Here is a 22,116-nt window from a genome sequence, read left to right as displayed (position 1 = left end):
TCCTTCACAATAAAAGCATCCTTATGTTTTGCTAGTTGAAAACTTTTACTGTGAAGCAGCATCAGCAGCAGGACATGTTTACATCAGCAGTTACTTAACGCAGCTCAGTGAGGATGATATCAAAGAGATCACATTACAGTAATGCTGGATTACACGCTGCATAGTTTCCTGTTGATCTCTTCTGCATGTGAAGGCAATATGGATCATGCCAAATACTATTACTTGAGTGGCAATTAATAAATTTAAATATCTTGATGGCTATTGCTGAAATATTTATCATGAATAGAATCAGAAATACTGACAAAAATATTATTGTTCTACCCCTGTTAATATTTCATTTGGAGATTGTCAGATGAAGAGAAATATGCTTCACCATTGTTGATTTGTTGTGATTATATTTTCACGACGGTGGGAACCACTGTAACTTCACAATGCCATGCTCCTACTAAATGAGGTACAGATTGGGACTTTCCATAAAAGTTTAGGTTTTTTTCATTATAATCAATATTGAAGCTTGTGGATTTTAATAAAAAATGACTATTTTTTTTTTTTATATTTGTCACTGTGAAAATGAGCATCACGTCAACCACCCCCAGACACTTTAACAGCATACTAAAATACAAAGTCAAGTAAACAAATGTTTGGAAACTTGTAAGTCATTCTAAAACCTTAACGTATGACTTTGGAGCCACGCAGGTTAATGTACAGCGGGCGCCTGCAGCGTCGGGTCTTACAGTAGCAGACATGCTTAAGTGACAATCTGTGGAAGAACAAGGGGAAGGACTACAGCAGGCAGAGGGCAAGGAAGGCCAAGGGTCGCCTTCGGTCAGCTAATCCCCCCATGTCAGATAAGGGTCTGCCAACACTCCCGTGCTTAGCACACTAACACACACTAACACACACACAAACATATATACACATAGAGGAATAACAAGGGGAAGCAATAGAGTGTAAACGATGTACTTTCACATGATACCCCACACAAACACGCACACACACAGAATACATTATCTAACATGATCCGTGTGCGTTCTCTCCCTTTATGCTGCGTCCTCACTCTGATGTTATCTGTTTATACCCCTCGCACTCTCTCCCGCACATAAACACGAAATAGGAGGTCGGAGGGGTCAGCGCTGCCTGCTTTGGCACAGAGAAGGACTGCAGATGTGAAAGTAGGGAACGCTCGCACTGGGGACCAGCTGGAGTCCGTCCAACCTGGACAAGGGTCATGGACACAACTGAGAAAACACCAGCAACCAGCATTTGGAGCCACTTCTTGGGGGCCGACCAGCTTGTAACCCTCGTCTGTCAACCTGGGCCTGCGTCCAGCCAAATCTGCTATGAACGCTCCGCAGGCCAATTTGATTGTTTTGACTGTTCATTTTCACACCTTTTGGAAAATTTTAATCCATATTCATAGTCGCCTAGTAAAATGTTTCAATCTGTTGTCCAATCAAATGTATAAATGTAAAAAAAAAGCATTTTATCTTCTGAAGCTGTTGTATGTTTTTGGAAAGATTAGGATCAGTAGATATTATAAAATAATATAAAGAATTGTTCATTTATGCATGGCCAGGGAGGGTCAATATACAGCATACACAATTCAAATTGTTTCCTAACAACTCATTCTTGACATTTAAATGTTAGTTTAAGATAACACTTTGAAAAAAGTCAAAATAAAGCACATTCATCTATAAGGTTAAACACTGTCCAAAATGTATTCTATTGATTTATTTAGTACTTAAACTGCCTTTAAAGAGCTGCCTGCTTTATCACTTTTATAACTTTTACTTGCTTTATTGTCATTGACCTCTGTGTTTGCACTTTGTTTTAGTGTGTTGTTGTTGTTGAATTGAAATCATTAATCATGTTTTTCAATAGCTAAATCAAGCTTTAAATGCTGCTTAGAAGTGTGGCATCTTGCACTGTGCATTATGAACACTGCATATTATCCTAGAAAACACCAAACACAAATGACATTCATTTGGTGTTTAACGTCCTGATTCATCTCCATTCAAAAACACACTCACACACTAGCTCTTGTCTGCAAGAATGTGCACGCATATTGACACACATGGACTCTCACACACATATGTCAAGCCTCGTCATAACCGACAACAGCTGCAGAGTTGTACCGGTCTCATGCTCAGGGTGCCATCAATTGAGTCTGAGAGCGCAAATGTGTTTGAGTGTGTGTGTGTGTGTGTGTGTGTGTGTGAGTGAGAGAGAGAGAGAGAGAGAGAGAGAGAGAGAGAGAGAGAAAGGAGAAACGCTGGTTAGACTCACATGCTGATACGAACTCCACTTGATTTACTCCGGGTCAAATAAATTTAGCCGATTATTTATTCTGTTGCAGACTACAGAGGGTAGTTCCAGGGTTCAATTTTCATTTAGTTTGTTTTTGGTCTTCAAAAATTAAAAAATATGTCTGAAAATACACATTAGCATGAATCCAACATGCTATTAACAAAGATAAATCAGCCTAATCCTAGAAAACAAACATTTAAGTGACAGTACAAAACATGATGTTAGTATTGATCCAAGTGTTTTTTCAGTTATCCAGGTCATAGTAATTATACGCGCTATATTGTAACAGACTGGATTGCTTGTTGAGAACTGAAGACGCCCCTCTGATGAGAGATGAGACGTCTTCAAGAAACTCAGAAAGTTCAGTTGCCTACGATACATCAAGTGTACAGACATTTTGGTGAGCTACAATGGATCATTTCTAAAAGACACTGACACACGGTCCACCTCAGAAAAAGCCAGCGACAGTGCAGAGAGGGAGATTAAGGCACCTTGCCATGCTACATCTGCTGCTGATTTAGAAACTACAGGCAAGCACAACAGAAGAGAATTATCTCAAATCCAATTCAATTTTTACAATAAATGCAGTAGGGGGTCCCTGCTCCATCTCTCTTTGAGCTAAGGGGTCCTTAAATGTTGAAAAGCCCTGGTCTAGTCGACTAAATGTGCATTTCCCTTGCATTAACTAAAATTAACTTTTCATTTTGTCAACTATAGAATAAAAATAATAATTTTATTTCATCAAAATACATGAATTACACATCAAAGTCAAAATAAATGAAAAATGTTTTGTTGTAATTAATGACGAGCTTAACAACTGTTTTGATATGGGATGTTGTTCAGTTATACAGGAGTGTTGGCAGCTCTTCGCTCCCCACCGTGTCGTCGTGCATTAAAAACAAAGTCAAACAGTGGTTGAGAACAGCGTTCAACACTCACTGGAGACAGTTTAGACAGAGCTGTACAAACAGGGAGCGGTCTGGGTTAAAAATGAACTGTAAGCACCTTTGTGTATAGCATTGCGCAAACACAGAGAACCTAATGCAACATATGTTCTTACAAGCTAGTGATCTGTGCAAACTAGAGCGATAACATCAACTAAGAATAGCTGCATGTATATGTTCGTGAACATGAACTTGTGTGCATGTGATTCTCCTGGTGTGAATGCATGTCTGAAAAACCATGCATGTCAGCTGGTGTGTGCAAAGCTTGCATGCAGCTCTCCTGAATTTTTTTGTCCAGTGTTGCCATGCCAAGGCTACAGTACTGCAAGGCAGTAGTGTACACTAATCACAGAGTGACCGTCTCACACTTTGCCGATTGAGTTTCCTGTTATCCGGGCCAGCTATGGTGAAGGAAACATGAGCCTGTACTCTACAGCAAACCCATGGACACTCTGCAGAAATACAGTGCTCACACAAACAGCCCTGCATAAGCATTAACACACAACACAGCTTGTGCTCCATGCCAAAACATGCAAGTGTCAGGATTCCCACACATTTTCATGGACAAATTTTCAACACTTTTTCATGACTTTTCATGGACCCCCATTTTTTTTCCTTGCCTCACTTGCCCAACATTTTTCAAACACAAGATTCAAACCCCTATTCAAACATGATTTCGGCGTTCCCAATGAGTTGAAGGACTGTGTAATTTGGAAATCCAACAATAATTTCTTTTTCAGTTTCTAGCTATGAAAAGCATAGTTATTTTTGACAGTTTTTTAAGAAAATGTGCATTCTAAACCAGTCTTCTTTTAAAAAAAAAAAAAACCTATATAAAAATTTTAAAAAATAACTTACATTTTTCAAAGGAACAAAAACTGCCTTTATGTTTAACATTTTCCATAAAAATCACCACGAAATTTTTCAATAAAGCATCATCATCATCATCAGCTACAGAAATAAATTTAACATTATGCTACATTAATGTAACTTAATTTTTTACACACAACAAGTTTCCATGATTTTTTTAAAAAAAACTTTCAGTGATTTTTTATAAGTTCCATCACTTTTCTGGACTTTTCCAGGTTTTCCATGCCCATGGGAACCCTGAGTGTGTTAAAGTAAAGATGTTACTTTTAATACCAATAAGATATCAAGTTTGACTACGCTACTGTCTCCTGTACGCAAGAGTTTGTTGATTGGCTGCAGTTGAGACAACTCAGATGAGGAATGTGTACGCCTGCCAGATCAGCAAGTCTCTCAATACTTTTACAAAGACAAACGCACGCATGCACACACACAGCCTCTGGGCGCTTGGCGTTAACTAGGCATTCTGGACCTCCCAGTGTGTAGCTCTCCATGTAGACTTGGCCAGCAACACTAACAGGTAGAGATGAAACACACTACCTGGCTCAGGTAAAGTGCACAACAAATCCCAGGATTAATGATGCGTTCCAAATGGACAGCAATATTTAGGTTGTGTGTAGGATAGGGGACTTCCTATAGTTAATGACTGTTTACATGACCCATTTTGCTCCCAAACTACGTAAAGTTTTCTTCTTACTTCTTTCATCATAAGAAACACCATGTTCTTGTGCAGCAGCCTTCTCGATGAGGATATAATTATGTTTGATTTTTTTTTATTAAGGGCCGCCTGCCAGCGCAAAAGCGGTTACACTATCTTTTGATTATTTGCTCGAGCAGAACAACTTTCCCTCTCCACAATCCAGTACACACCTTTCATATGAGTCATAGCCTGAATACATTAAAAAAATCCCTCTGAAGCAAGAATTCAAATGATTAGAACAAATTTGACACCTGGTATGAAAAGAATATCAACTGACATTTGAGTACGTCTCTTTTCAGTACTTTATAAAACAGTTTAAGCTCCAGTGTGTAGGATTTAGGGGAATATATTGACAGACACAGAATTTAATACTCATAACTACACTTTCTTTAGTGTATTATCACCTTAAATTAAGAATGGTTACATTACAATGAGTCGTTTATATCTTCATAGAAAGCTTGTCCTCTCTGACCGAGTCCGCCACATTATGTCTATTGTAGCCCGCAACAGAAAAACCAAACACTGGCTCTATGGTTATTCATGTTTTCGCTACCATAGTTTTCTTTGCATGCAGGAGATTCCAGTTGTTCTCTATATGCAACTTGACCACGACATGCCACTTAATCCTGCACACTAGAGCGTTAACAACAAATAATGAATCATTATTAACAATAAGAGGTCCAGTGTGTAGATTTTAAGGAACATAATATACTTTAAAATGTTTCCTTTAGTGTAAAATCACCTGAAAAATACTAATATTTCGTTACCTTGAATTAGAATAAGCTGTTTCCCACGCCATGTTTCCATTGTAGCCCAGAACGGACAAACCAAACACTGGCTGTAGTTAGGGCCACTTGCTTTTCATGTTGGCCATTGTGGTAAGACAAAAAGTGTCTCAAATACACCAATTTGTTTTATGAGAAACTGCTTTATTAAGTGTTTTAAATGGTAGCATACACCTGGTTTGTTTGTTTTGGAGAGGAGAGACCTCCGTGGACACTCCGGTAAAAACTTTCTGAAAAATAAAAATGAAAGGAATTCTAACTGGGAGAAATTTCAGCTAGTTGAAACCTGCACGCCTCATTGCTAGACGCCACTAAATCCCCCTACATCTGACACTCTGCTGCTTTAATCTCCCTAACAGTTATCCCATTTTGTCTTCTCTTTAAGCAGCTCTTTAAGGTTGGAAAACTCAACTTATTCCACACTGTCTGACAGTATTATGTCATTAGGGCTGCAGGTCATAAAAGGTCATTAGGCCATAAAGAAATCCCTCCTAAATATAAAAAAATAAAAAGATTAAAACAACAGAGATATTTCATTCACTATGGCTGCAGAACATTTTGTTATAACAGGTTTAAAAGGTTAAATCCGTATGGACAGCGTGCATCAGCAAATAAAGCCTGCAGATATACTTTAGATTATTTTAATCTATTTTCAAAAAGCTCACTTTAACTGTTCTTGGCAGTTTTATATTGATATAAATTTATGTAAAAAAAAATAAATTAAGCACTAAAAACCCTAAAAGCTCAGATTTATTTTATCATATCTCATTAACCACTCCTTTTTATGAGATCATCTTTTAACCACTGTCATCATACAATAGAAAATAAACTAGAAAACTGCTGGTCTCAAATGACAAATGTGTCAGTTTGTGAGCATGCAGGAACGTGAGATAATAATCAAGAGAAGACAACAAATAAAGAGAGATTTATCACACGCAGCGTTGGCATCGCAGTGCCAACTATCTGAGGGTGACTCACTTGTGTTTCCTGTTACCAACATGCCCCTCCGCACACCGCAGCGTACCCACCTGCAGCTGTAATATAATGGCAGGCAATTTCCGCCACAATTATTACTTGATCACGCAGTGAATGTCAAACTATTTCCCGCACTGATTCACACACAGGAAGGTTCAGTGTGAACGAAAAGGACTGACCTGACTCAACAAGTGGCTGACTTCACTTTCACTCAAAAGCAATATACTCAAAATAATCACAGGAAGGGAAACAAGAGCCCAGCTTTCAGAAAGATTTGAAAATAATGTCAGAAAGTTTCCTCAAACAGAAAAGTGCTTGGTGGGCAGTAACGGAGAGGCCCAGGGGAGAGTGGGTCACCGTTAGTCACACTACAAAGGAGCCCAACTAAACTATGAAGTGATCTTTAACCTCACAGACAGCCATAACATAAACTAAAGTCTAGTTCTTCAGCCAGGGGGACATCACACAAACACACACTTGTTGCTACACTCAGACAGGGTTGTGACTCCACCAGCGAGAAAACAAAACTATGCTGAAATCCAGTTTATTGCTTGACAGTGTATGGTAAGTGTGGTAATTCGTGGCCAAAATTTTTATAAGGTTACTTGGCAGGAGTGTATATCATATAAATTCCTGGATATTGAATGTCCATCTGCAATTTTCTGCAGCGTATCACATGTCACAGTTAAGCTATGTCAAATAACTGAGCATGATTTGTTTTTCTGGATTACTCATCTTAAGTGTTATTGTCATGTTCCAGTCACATCTCACACAGTGGAGAGGCAATGGCTCATTTTATTTTGTTTAAAACACCAGACAAAGGTTACACGCCATGAGATTTATGAACATGCTGGCAGTGGGGAAATTAGCCACAGAAACTTTACTTAGGTCTTTGCAGTACACGTGAGGGGGATCTAATATTTCATACCTTCCTGAAAATTCAGCAGGGGATACTACATCCTAAGACTAATAAACTGGACTAAAAAAACACAAGAGAAACCCACAAAATTTTAATAAAATTAATATTCTTACATCCATTTTCCTTGTTAAACAGATAAATACAACCGTACACCTTTTGAATTCAACTTGACAAATGACAAGATTTAATTTCCTCTTTAACTTATCATAAAACACACTTCATTTAAATCAGACCCAAACCATCTTGGTTACTCTTGCTAGTAATCTACTTAGTTAGTCCACTGTTCCAACAATCACCAGCTCCGGTTTGGTTGAAATAAATCCTTAATTCACCAAGTCAGATGCAAAAAAACATGCCGCTATTCCCCACAGTCTCTCTCTGTTGGCCGCCATTGTTTTCTCATTTCAAAATGAAAATCCGTTTGCCGCCAAGCAGTGGTGGGTGGGGATTAACAAATGTCAATTGTGCACGTTAATTTTCATTAAACTGCCATAACCAGAACCAGGCTAATGACAAAATAGCCTATCTGCTGCTAAGCACTGTTAAATCCATTAAAACATATTAACAAGTAAAAAAGAGAGCTGCCTCTGGGACTTTCTGAAACGCATTGTGCCGCACTATGAAATCACAAGTATTGTCTAGGTTTAGTGCAATCAGCTCTGGCAGCAGCATCGCAGTCAGAAAATTGCAAAGCTACACCCGGTGGAATTCAGGGGTTACAGAGAGGCTTACACGCAGTCTGCATCGTGTGTGTGAGCCCAGCTTGAATAGCCGGTACAAATTATTTAAAGCTAAATGTATCACAAAAAGTAGCGAGAAGCGGTGGCTCAATGTAACTGAGTAGATGTACATATATTATCGCCAATGTACTCAAGTTAAAGTAAAAACTATTCTGAAAACAACTACCCTTAGAGGTACAATGTACGAAGAACATTAAGCAAGTGTCATGAAGTAAAAACAAGGTCTTACTAACCACCAGTGCTTTGAAGTACAGTCCTGAGAACTTAAATGTTTCTATTCTGAAGGCTAACTGTATAACCAGGGGCCGTATTCACGAAGACTCCTGGAACTAACAGTTTCTCCTAGTGAGGAAATTCTAGGAAACTCTGAGAATGATGAAATTTTTTCTAAGAATTTAAGTAAAGAATAAATCCTGGTAAAGACAACAGATATTCTCAAAGGATCTCAGCCCTTAAGAGAGCTCCTAGGGTGAAAAGCTGTTGCTGCCTGGCTCTTGACGAATACTTGAAAACATGAATCATATCAGTCTAGTTTTAGCCTCTCTTCGCTGGTTACCTGTCAGTTTCAGAATTGATTTTAAGGTTTTACTTTTCACTTTTACAGCACTTCATGGTTTAGCCGTTGGCTACATTGTTGAGATGCTGCTGCCCTATGAGTCAGGGGGCAGCCTCAGATCCTCAGGCAGGGCTCTGCTGGCTGATCTTCAGTCCCGGGTCAAAACTAAAGGTGACCGGGTATTTGCAGTCAAGGCCCCTCAAGCTCTGGAACTCCCTGCCTGAGGATCTGAGGCTTACAGAATTATTAAATTACTTCTTACAATGTTTCACTTAAAAAAGCCATTTATTAATTTTAGCAATTTTAAACATGTCTTATTTTTTTATCATCATTATTGTTATCTTATACTACTCTTATACATCGGGTATTGTATTCTTTTATTTTTGCTTTAGTCTAATTGTCTAATTTAATTTGCCTTAGTGCAATCCTTTGGGCACAAAGCTGCCAAATTTGCTTATAGGTGATATTTATGTGATTGCTGCGTTGGCTGTTTCTTTGTTTTTTTTAAATTGCCTGATTCATTTTGCTTAAACAATGCATTGATTTAAATCTGGGATCGGCCTTGTAAAGCACTCTGTAACTTTAAAAAATAAAGCTTATTATTATTATTATTAATATTTACTATTTTATTAGGGGTGTAAAAGTTTCTTAATAAGAGGAGAAAATGGCAGAAAGACAAAGAGGAAGCAGAAATTTTCTCCAAATGATAAATGACAATTAGTTAATGAAATGCTAAAGATTAGATGGTGAAGGATAACGTTTGTGTTCGATATGATGAGAGATGCGCTCACATTTCCCACCCAACTCAATAACGACAGAATGCCAGAAATAAAGTCATCACAACACTAACATTTTTGACAGAGGGGGAAATGCTGTGGTGTGATCACACAAACAACGCTTTCAGTCTCATATTATGATGGAGTTCAATTAATTTCCACTGAGCTGAATTCAAAGCTTGCACGTTTACAAAAGGGCATGTTTGTGACAACCAATCACATCTGTTAAAAGAATGAATCACACCCTTGCAACAGGGTCAACCACACCTCTTCATGAAGAAAAGTTTGTTTCCTTGCTTAGAGTTTTCGGAGAATTATCCTAAATCCCTCCTAAGCTATGACTCCTGGCTAGAAGTTTTTAGTCTAAGTTAGGAGCTCTCTGAGAGTATCCTAAACTGTTTGTGAAAACAGCCCCAGAGGTCTCAATTTTGGTCTTGTAATTCTGCAGCTATTTATTAGCAAGCACCGTAGTTGTTGGTGCCATGTGTGGTGGCCTTAACCCCAATGGCAGTAAAATAAAAATACAATGATCAAGAGGTGGAGTTTTGTAGAAGCTTGCCAAACCATCAGTCGTTGGAACAAGTCCATGCAAATTTCCTCAAGCATGACAGATTACAAAACAGGGAGCCATAAAACCCCAGCCTTTCTCCTGCATAGCCAACTATTTATCCAGCTCCAAATTCATGGGTATTTAGGAGGAATCTGAGCAATGGACACTTTGTGAGAGATGTTTGACATCATCTAAAACCCTTGTTTACAATAAAAAGGAATCCTGGTAAAGTTTTATTTGCAGCAGCAGTGCGGACACAGCATTAAGCTCACTCTGATTGGATATTAAAAAAAGGTCAAACTGTACTGTACTCATGGATTTTTTTCTCCCCACAGTTATGAAATGCTGACCTATATACAGTACATGCTGGAAGAGCCGGGTAGCCATAGTGGGACTTGGGTCTCAGCCAAATTTTTAATTGTGGGGTTTTATAAGCATCTCTTTGCCCAGAGTTATTCATTACCTTAGCAGATGTTGAAACGTGGAAAAGTGTTACAACAGATTTGTTCTTTTGCCTCTTACCACGTGTTTTAACACTATTGACTTAATCATTAAAGCCATCAACTATGCTATCCTCTACAGGAGGTGTTTGACTGTGGTAAAATGATTTGTGTACTTTATATATACACACACACAGTACAGCAAATACAATATTGCACTATGTACACAATTTTAAAGTAAAAAGTCCAAACATCTTTCTGTTCCAGCTTGTCTATTTAATGTTTTTCTGTGTTTTATATGATTGTGAATGGAATATTTAGAGTTTTTTAACAGTTTGATTTGATATGGTTCAGACAAAACAAAGAATAAACTTGGGGTTTTTTTCCCACAACTTGACCAATTTGTCCAATGTAGACGATAGTTACAAACCCTCTGGACCTCCTGATGTCATCAACGTTACACAAAAGAAGACAAGAGTCTAGTGGATTATAACTCGGGTGTACAGGGGCATGAGGGGAAAAGTAGCACTGAATAAAAAGCAGAGTTAAAAGTTTTTTATCTCTGATTAATTAGTGCCTTAATTCAATTAAAATTAGCTGAATAAATCAGTTGAAAGAATCGTGGAAGCTCTCTCTGGTCCTTCTCATTCCTTAAGGGTGCAAAATGGTTCAGTCTGCTGCATTAGGATTTGTCTATAAAAACAGCTTGACCCATGTTAGTTACTGTTTATACTGCTGGAGCACCAATGCACGCTGTCATAAAATGTAGTGGAATACTTGGCACCCATATCCAAGAAAGAAGGAATGAAAGCCAACGGATTTTGTAAAGAAAATAAAAAATCAAATAAGTGCGTGAGAGACATGGATCAAGAGAGAAAGGCTAGAAGGGCCCACAGTGATGGCTTATGCATAGACCCCAGAATCTGGTGCTACGCCCTTTTATATACATATATCTATGTATGTGCAGGTTTATACAACATATAACAAAACAGTTAACATTGCATCTTCCGAAAACAAACAATTCAGAATAAATCTTCAATTTTATTACATTTATTTTGAATTCTCTTGTCTGAACACCCACATACAAACTCACTCGTAATCACACACATTAATTCCTCTTGGGAACTCTGATTATAAACTGATTATCTTCCGGCCCGGGGGCACAGATACTGAAATTGTTATTGCCAGTTTAATCTCAAATCCACACGAAGGGAATCCCTCTGTACGCCACAACGCCTCAGTGTTTATGACACAGTAGAAAAAAGTAGCCACTTTATTGTCTTGGGAACCAGTTGTTTAATATGTCTGCAAATGTGTAATGACTTAATTTCTATTCCACTGCATAAATTGAGGCAGCACTCACAAGAGAGAGAGAAAGAAAAAGAGAAGGCGAGAGTGAGTGAGTTAGCAGTTTAGTGCCAGCAAATGTCGGATGGGCTCCTCCTCGTAAAGTGCTCCGCTTCACCCTGGCAAAAATAAACCTCACGGACCTCGGTGCCAAGCATTCCCGTTGATGAAAAGCCAGTTGTGAGTGGCCCCAGTTGTACCCGGGTCGAGCCAAGCTGACTGGTGTTAATAAGAAAGAAGTGCGGCTTGTGTAAAGCGGCCCTGCTACTCTCTCTGGCCAATAAAGGAAACTGTATTTTATAAATTATTATTTTTCCTTGTAATCTGGAGGCTGCTGAGACACACGCTGGCTGAGAGACAGAGAGCAACAGAGAGTAACCACGGTTCAATGGCACAGAGAAACAGAAAAGACAAGGGGGAGCCTCTGGTAACCATCTGCATGGAAACCACGGCTCAACAGAAACAACTGAAGAAAAATGACTTAAGAATAAAGCAAGACCTAACCTACTACAACAGTGGTTCCCATCCAGCCATGGGGTCCAGATTTCTCATTAGTCCTTAGTTTAAGATCTGCACATCTGTTGGAAAAAATAAAATAAAATCTCCAGTTTGGAAGTCATGGTTGTTTTTTTTTTAAAAAAAAGTCTTTTTCAAAAAATTCAGCATTTTTTTTCTTTCCTTTTTTTTTTTTAAGAAAACATGCCTTCCAAACCTGTGGGCCCGTCAAAAATAATAATCACCAAAGATGACACAATTCATCACAGCTAGAAACTGTAAAAATAGGATTTTCAAATTTCACACAGTCCTTGATCGCATCACACTTCATGCATATATATTTGTAGCTTTGGGGAAGGTAAAAAACAGCCACACCACCTGCTCTGATAAATAAAGAACAGTCCCTTAGACTTAAAAAAGAGCCACATACCACCAATAACAGTGTGTAATTCAGAATGAACCTGCGACCAACTTTTGGACTGCAACCCAGCAGTTGGGAACCACTGTACAAAGAGAACACAAAGGGAGGGGCTACCAAAAACAAAAACCACATCACTGACAACCAGCCACAAACTTGGAGCGTGCAGTCTGATATCTGATGTCATGTGTTTGTGTGTCAGAGGGATGGGACGCTCCAGTATCTCAAAGACAGCAGGACCTCCAGCGGTCTGTGTGAAGACCGGTGCAGAGTGCACTGATAATCTCTTGTCGTGTCCACCATGACAGCATGCTTATCAGCAGTGGAGCTTCACGGGCCTCCGATTGCAACACAAACTCGCTCCGACATCACACTGAAAGGTTAGCCTCATTCTTCTCCGATAATGAGGTTCGAATTGCCGGTGAGGACACGCTCATTATTCTGCGTGCCAGAAATTACAGCAGGAAACAGCATGGAATTTCCTTTATGCCAGACAAGACAGAGGACACACATTACTCCTCATTATTACCCATATATATATATATATATATATATATATATATATATAGATAGATATATATATATATATATATATATAAAGAGATCAGCTGACCTGACCTACTTTATGAAGAGTTTAATAACTTTTCCTCAATAGATTCCATGTGAGTGCACGTGTGGTCATTTAACCTCCACTTGTATTAGAGCTGAACGATGAGTCCATAAATGGACAGATGATAATCAACAACACTTTTTGATAGATTAATCACAAAAATGGGCCAAATTATGTGGTTCTAACATCTCAAATGTCCATATTTAGGGCTTTGACATTGTACAAGTATTTCTGGGTTGGCTGCACAAATTAAGCTAGATATAGAGGTGACTGACTATTTTTGAGGCTCATACAGACAGGCATTTCTTAATTAAGCACATAATAGTCACAAATATGCCCGACATGAGCTGGCTGTAGCTCCTGCAATTTACATATGTAGTGCTTTTACATTATAGACCTAGTATTTGGGGTTGGCCTCACATAATAAGCTATATGAGGATCACGATGGGCTCTGGGAACTTCTGATGGGCATTTTTCACTATTTTCTGACATTTCAAAGCCCAAACATTAATTTATCAATAATAAAAACAGTCAATAACCAGAGTGATACTGGAGTTTTTAGGCTGATACTGACAGACATTTGGGAGTTTAAAGAATCTTCTAACAGCCAATAGTCACAACTTTTAACATAAAACAAATAATCTTGATAGAGATCCCTTGGATTCGTTTTGCTTTCGATATTATACAATCTTATGAAAGCTGGGAATTTTGCAGCATAAAAATCAACCTGTCAGTCAATGCTCTCTGTTGAACAAATTATGTAATGGTAGCTGTAAAACGGGTCAGGCATGAAAAAAAAAGTAAGCACTGACGAGGGACTTGTGTGTTTAATTTTGGCTTAGGTGAGAGAAACACACACAACACGGCGCTTTTCTATCCCAAAGTTATTGTAAATAAAACGTTTTGATTGCGATGAGGTCCACATAATAGACTTGTAAATAATACAGGTCTATAGCGGCTAGCTGCAAGGGGGCACATCTCCACCTGCCGTGGCGGAGTCAGACATACTTCATCAATAAACTGTTTCTCCCCCAGTGATTGTATACTGGGACAAGGAGAGTAGTCCAATTAAATGTCCTAATCGAGCTATAACCGTAGTTCAACTAAACTGTTTATCTAACGTACTGAGTTTAAGTGCCGAATAAAGAAAAAGACCGAAAGCAGTTGAAGCAACAAGCTGCACTGTAACTGCAACTGTATGTTTTCCCATCAGATCTGGATTTAGTGAAACAAGAAGAGGCTTGTGAGAGACAGAGGGCCTTGAGGCAGTGACTACCCAAATCAGCAGGTCACTCTGAAGTCATTAGTGTTTGGACTCTATTAATTAGCATGAAACATGATATAGGTCACATATACAGACGCCTGTTTGTCTGTTTGTCATCTGAGCATAGAGAGCAGTTTATTTGCTCAAATAAAAATAAGCTGAATCACACATTCCTATGCAAGCGCTCTCTGATAAAGATGTCTTTGTGCGGCTAAATACAGTATGTTAGTAAACACAAGCTATACTCTATGCGACCACAAAATCTCTATTAGCCCAGTTCTAGTGCAGAAACCTGTGATGATCAGATGACTTCTTGTGGTTGGCTGCATTCACCCCGGCTGAATAGATTCTATGAAACAACCTACAAGTCTACATCATATGGGTGCTGTAATCTAATTAGTCATAGGCGAAAACACAGACAACGTGGTGAAGTGCCTTGGGGCCCAGCTTCTATCCGATGAGCAACAGTCAACTGAGGTCAAGCAGAATGTAAAGGCAAGACAATAACAGGGATGTTATTCTAGGATGTGCATCTATGGAGGAAACAGCAACATTAGAACAAGTCACATGTAGTGGTGACCTCGGCTAATCAGCTACAAATAAGTTTCCTTTCCTTTCTTAGCTAGGACTCCCTTATAAAAAAAAGTTCCTTAAGTTTAATGCAGGTTCCCCACTCTTTAAAAAATCATTTTCCAGGATCTTTTCTCAGAGTTCTTCCTGACAGTACAGGCAAGCACTTGGTTGCAAATTTAAATCAGATAATTAACTGAGATGTGTAGTTTTAACACATTTAACCTTAGTTTCATTCCTCCTTTTTTATGATGCAGGTAAAGTGTTTTAGGTTCATTACAGGTGACGGTTACAACAACTGATTTAAGTCAATTTGAAAATGTCTTTTACAGCCCAATGGCATCACATGATGAACCCCCAAGATGCACCTACCAGGTTTGGCCACTACAACAAATGGCACACTTCCTAAAGGACCTGGTTTAAGGCAAGGCCCCATTCTTTACTATGAAATTTGGTAAATGGCGCACAAAGCCAAAAAAGTTCAACCTCAAAAGGTGTAAAATTACCTGGATGTTCAGAGCAAGTGCACTAACTTTTACCTGCTGCTAACTTGGATGGGGATAAAATAATTTTCTAAAGTTTCAAAATATTATCGAACCAGATGGACAAAATCCAAATCTCAAATTGGCTTCAAAGCCTGTCACTGTTTCTTGGGGCTTGTCATGAAAAGCGAGATTGACGGACATGGGAGCTTAAATAAAAAATGGATTTTTTTTCCCTTCCGCTTTGCATCTGGTAAACCTGCTTTAAGTGGCAAAACAATCGAGATTCAAACAGCTCAGCTAGGTTTATGTAGTTCGATTGGAGACTAAAATACAATTGAAATTTCCTGTACAGCATTGATTATTTCCAGGCTATCTAGTCATTTAAATCCATTTCTAGGTATTTCCATGACTGGAAACGTAGTCTCCAAATTCTCCAATTTTTTAGGTTGTGCAGGAACTCTACAGTGGGACAAAACTATTTGAAGAGTAAACAAAAATACCTGGGCCCCAGCTCCAATAAGGGATGTCATGAGTTATTCAGATTGACATATAGGCAACCAATGTAGCTGCTCCCTCGGGACAATCACTGCCATGCTGAGGACATTCCTTAAACAGAGATATATCATTCGCAGATGTTTCATTAAAACTGACAAATACATACAAACATCTAGTCAACTGCATCTCTATTTAATTTCCAAATTTATCCTAAGAGACAAATAGGGGAGGCAAATCCTACGACCACCCGACTCACCAGACTGACTGCAGGAATAGCTCTCGACATATTGGCCTACCCAGCATGCTCTCCGCCTCTCCAGACAGCTCTGACATCATTATATAGCAGATACAGACCAGGACATCAGCTGCACAGCCAAGGTTATATAAGAGAACGCTCTATGTTTCTAAGCATTAAGCGCCGCTGCCCCGCCATGGGGAATAGGAGGGGATGGGAGTAGACGAGCAGAGAGAGAGGGAGAGGAGCTGAGGGGAGGAGGTGGGGTGAGAAGAAGGAAAAGGAGCGAGGAGGCCAGGAAGAAAGACGGACAGAAACAGGGTCACAAAAAGAGAGGCCCACTGGGGTGCTCGCTGCTGGGAGAGACTGAGGAAGGTCACCTCTGGCCCCCTAAAAGAGCCCCAGCCGACAGGAAGAGTGGAGAGGAGAAAGAGAGGACCAGGTCACATGGGGCTACACCCATCCACCTTCTGTGTGTTCTCATGTACAACACTCTTACATCACGCAGTATTTCCTATATGCTCTCCTTTCAGGCATGGAAAAAAATATTTACCATACAGGAAAAAAGCTTTTCTTTGAGTTTTTTTTTCTGATAATAGACCGTTTGTTTACATACGTTTTTGCTGACGCTTTGTCTATATAAAATCGCATCCGTACAGAATGTTTATACTTGACTGGTGGATTTGTCTGGGCTAATAATCAACCAGGGGAGAGAACACTGCGATTTAAACGGGTGGCTAATGATTAATGAACAGTGGGCATCTGGGGCCATACCAGATGATCCGACATAAATTAGCTTTGCATGTGGGGTTTTGTAAAAAATCCAGAGACTCTAATGGGGGTTTGCAGCACATATATTTACATAAAAATGACAGAAATGTTATTTATTAACAAAATGCATGCAATCTTCCCGACACCTTTGCACTTGGGTACTTTTGGAGGAATCAATAACAGTATCCTCTTTAAAAGACAGTATATCTTCATTGACAACGACTGCAAGAAAGATGTTTTGTGCCTAATTTACTGTATGCCTACTGTAAAATGAGAAAAAGTCTGCAAAGACATCCTAAATTTAATTATTTAGACATCTAAAGGTCAAAATTAGACTGCTTTGCACTTAAATAATCTTGGAGGAATCAATAACAGTATATCTTTCTATAAACCAATATAACTTAATTGAGAAAGGCTGCAAAAAAAGATGTTTTGGGTGTAATTTACTATATTCCTACTGTAAAATTAGAAAAAAAGTTTATAAAGACATAATTTATACAATTAACAGTCAAAACTAGACACCTTGGCCCTCGCATACTTATTGAGGGATCAATAACAGTATATCCTACTTAAAAAACAGCACAATTTAAATGAGAAAGGCTGTGAAAAAAAGACACTTGTGCCTAATTTACTGTATTCCTACTGTGAAATGATAAAGTTTGCAAAGACATCCCAAGTCTAATAATTCAGACGTCCAACAGTCAAAACAAAAACAGTATAACTTAACTATGATGGCTGTAAGAAAGATGTTTTGTGTGTAATTTACTATATTCCTACTGCAAAATGAGAAAAAGTTCATTAAGACATCTCAAGTCTAACAATTTAGACATCTAACAGTTAAAACTATTTATTTCACAGGCTACAATGTTGACGGGAAAATCCATACACTATGCTTTTTAAAATAAGCCTCAGTACGCCAGAGGAAATGCTTCTGTTGCCAGCTTGATGGATTCATCTGCAGGAGCATACTGCTTTTAGACTGTCACTTTCTATCAGCACAGTGCGAAGATACTACTGTGAAAATGAATGCGACTGAGAAAGGAGACCCTGAAAAGGCTCTGGGCAGAGTGGTTACATTGAGTGATTTAATTATTACACCGCTGTAATGTGGCGATGAGGGACTTCGCACACAAACAGCTGCAAACGCACTGAACAAACTGTCACCATTATATCCATGATCTGCTGCACTGAGATTATTTTCACTGGGGGATTTTCACATGGTCACAGTGAATGATTGTCAGTGCTGCCTGTCGGCAGTCAGTCAGGGCAACGGGACATTGGTGCTGTGTTATTAAAGTGTTTCTTGGCAACATTAAGCATCTCCACTTATTCATAATCAGTGCAGTCATGTCAAGGCAACTTCCTGGGTAGTGTTGTCTTTGCTGCAGAGAGCTATTGTGTTGTACTGTATTTTTTTAAGGAATGTTTATCTAAAACACACCGAAACACACACAGTTGTAACCAACTGAGTCAGAGCGTTTGTGGTAATTTAATACCCAACCCAGACAGTTTTAATGCAGTGCACACTGTGCCTCCCTAGAACACTTTGTTCTGATATTGGCAATTTGTGATACATATGAACTCACTGCCTCTGACAGTGGTTCTCTGGCATGCAGGGGACATATGTTGCACTGCAGTCATATGAGCATGACACACAAAAATTAACCCTAAATGCCATGTGAGCATCACAGGGAGCATCATACACAATGATACAGATAAGCACAATTATCTCGCCACTATAAGAGCTTTAAAACTGAATATCAGCATCAGTCAGAAATGAACATTTCTTCCAAGACAGTTAAAATTCTACAACTTTAATGAGTAAAATTGGTGATATTTACTTGGTTTTGGCTTTTGTAAGCATCATCAAAGTCTGTTCAAGTAGGATTTTACTGATTTGATTTTGCATTGTATTTTAGGTCTGTATCTGAGCCATAATGCTAAGAGTAGGTTTAGTATATTAATTGCTCTACATGAGAAACTTGATGTTGTCTGAAAATAGGTGGAAAACAAATGTGCACATATCAGTATTCGCAAAAATCCATTATTGTGCAACGCTACAATGATATACTATATTTCCAGAGATTCATAAAAGATATGAATGTGCAATGGTATGACAAATTCACGGTACGATAATAGTCTCAGAAAATATTGCGGTATCACAATATTACAGAAATATTATTATAATCAGTCTGCACCAAGATGGAAAAATGTATTCGCATATATCGCCATAGGCAAAAATTAGTGAAGAAATTCTCACATATCGGATATCTGCAAAAATCAAATATAATGCATCCCTACAAAGATACACTACATTTCCATGCTGGAGATGCTGGAAAGTTATGAATATTGATCTCAGTGCTCCTACAGTTTAAGGCAAGTTAGATTACTTTTTAAGGATTTATGGAATTTAATTTGAGACCAATTTTGCACCAACATAACTGAAAGAAAAAAAAGTGGGAACCAACATCAATAATTAAACATCCATAGGAATTTGGTCCTTTATCAAAAAGCATTTTAAATAAATAAATGAAGTTACCTTTTTTTAAAAAAAAATTACAATTCAATGTCAGAAAAAAAACCATAAAATCCCATACACTATGCCTGAGCAATTTTAGGACTTCTGAAAGTTTTATTTAAGCCATTTTAGTACCAATTGAGGCTTTATATTATATTAATCAATTCAAAGCTTTCTGAGGCTTTTTAATAATCCCCCAGAACCTTAAGAGATGCATGAAAGATATAAATGTCACTCTGAATTAAGAAATATTCATGCCAGTGCAAAAGGTGAACTATGTGAGTTCACTTGGGGTTGTTTCCCTCTCATTACAGCCTGACCTTAGTTACAGTAATCATATGGATCAATATTAATATCATAAGCACCAGAATATTGATAATATGGTCACAAATAAGATGCAAATATGCATTAAAGCCTCATTTCTGCAGCTCAAGGAGAAAACGGGGACAACAGAATTAGGGTCAAGTGAGTATACTGCAAGCGTCCCTGTAGCATATTCCCCATACATGGTGGGTGTATCATAGCTGTATCGATCCGTCTAGCTCCGTGCACGTGCGTTATTGGACCATGCGCGCGCCAGCCAGAGTGCAGCAGGCATAAATCCAAGTTCGGGCCTGTATGTGCAGCACGTATAGTACAGACTTAACACACAATAAGGCAGCATGACCGCTGCACAGTCACATCCGGCATTGTTACCGTTTAATTGCCGGCTAACCGGAGGGAAACGTCAACAATAGTGTCGGAATGGCTGCAGACCAACGAGGTTAGACCCTGCCTACTGTACAGGACACCGTGTGTTGCTTGGCTGCTGCTCTGATCTGTCAAACCAGCCCAGGCTACACAAGCTAGCACCGCCAAACAACTGCACACACACACAAACACACCACGCTGTGAAACGGGTTCAGCCTGATAACGACACTTACCGTCGGTTACCCCCACGCGGTCCGGACACCAGTTCGGCTTGGATTTTGGGGCGCTGGGCGGAAATGAAGCGGGAGAAAGTCAGCGGGGCTCCTCCGATTTCTGCACAAGTGTAGCGGCTACACGTCCCCCCCTCCTCGCTCCCGAAGCCCAGTCAGTCCTCCAGTCCGCTAAGCTGCTGCTGCCAAAATTATCTCCCTCCTCGCACACAGCTCCCCCGTCCTTCCTGCAAAGCGCCTTTTTGCGTGGAAATGTGTAGTTTTGTTTCCCCTGTTTTTGTGTTTGCTTGCCTTCCAGTAGCGTTTGGATGGGCTGCAGAGACAGGAGGGAAAGAAGCGAAAAAGAAATACTACACGGTCGCTCCGCCCTCCGCTTATGTGGTGTACAGTAAGGGGAGCTAACCACTTATTAAAACTATCTACCGCTCTCTACAGGACCACCACTGTAAAGCACAAACTGTACACACAAACACATGTCGGGACGCGAAATGCGGAACATCCCCTGCCTCCAGTCGTCTCTGCTTTCCTTATTTATTGACTTCATCATCACTGCGCCCGAGCCCCCTCCTTCCTCCTGCCTCCTCTTCCTCCTCCTCCCTGTGGGAAGGTGAGATAAGTCCACCCGAGACATTACAGATTTAGTGAGGATCGAGCTGTTAATACTGGAATAAGAGACACCTATCAATATCATTGGCAATATCTAAATACTATTCATCATATTAGATTTCTCCTGATTGGTTTCACTGTGGTCAAGCCCTTACTTAAATGGTAATTTAAAAAAAAAACAACAACAAATAGTGTTAACACTTTGAAACATGATCAAATTGGTTAGATTTCTTTCAAAAACATGGAGAGATGGCAGTAAGCTACGTAACAAGAAATTGCTCCAAAATTAACAAGAAATTGGTGAAAATAATAAAATAAATAATAAAAAAAATTAAACAAAAACAAATGTAAACAACACACACAAGCACAGAAAATTACATAATTATACATAATATATAAACATAATTCTATATATAATTATTATGTAATTTTCTGGACATCTCAACTTTTTCTAGTACTACTTCTCCATGTTCTGGAAAGCAATCAACCCAATGAACTCAGGCTTCAAAGGGTTAAATAGCTTGTGAAAGGCAACTGAATACAGCACAAAAAAAAGATGTCAATCCAGGTATCAACGGGTTAAATAATAAGCAAAACAATCAATTAATTGTCAATTGACAGGAAAATAAGTTTGGTAAACTAAATAATTTTCAAAATAATAACAGCAAAAATGCTGAACTTTTCCCCGTTTCAGCTTCTGTAATGTGATTTCCTGCCGTTCTCTATCACTGTAAATTAAATTATTTTCAAAAGTCAATTTATTGTTCAGTCTCTAAAATGTCAGAAAATAGTACAAAAACACCTTTACAGTTTCTTAAACTGT

At 38.9% G+C, this 22,116-nt stretch overlaps 1 protein-coding gene across 2 annotated transcripts in view; it reads right to left on the bottom strand.

The window, feature by feature from the left end:
- The window catches only part of thrab (thyroid hormone receptor alpha b), a 198,316-nt gene extending 177,124 nt beyond the window's left edge, over positions 1-21,192 (bottom strand). The window contains exon 1 of one of the 2 annotated variants that reach the window (XM_042507811.2): positions 20,691-21,192. The gene's annotated coding sequence lies outside the window, so the exon portion shown is untranslated. The remainder of the gene's footprint in view (positions 1-20,690) is intronic. The other variant, XM_042507813.2, reaches the window with a different exon arrangement.
- Between the last annotated feature and the right edge of the window lie 924 nt (positions 21,193-22,116).

The sequence above is a fragment of the Plectropomus leopardus genome, chromosome 19 (assembly GCF_026936395.1).
Source record: "Plectropomus leopardus strain MGB_pleo_1.0 chromosome 19, ASM2693639v1, whole genome shotgun sequence".
NCBI classification, from domain to species: domain Eukaryota; kingdom Metazoa; phylum Chordata; class Actinopteri; order Perciformes; family Serranidae; genus Plectropomus; species Plectropomus leopardus.
The sequence above is the reverse complement of the archived record's forward strand: the minus strand, read 5'-3'. Positions and strand labels throughout refer to the sequence as shown.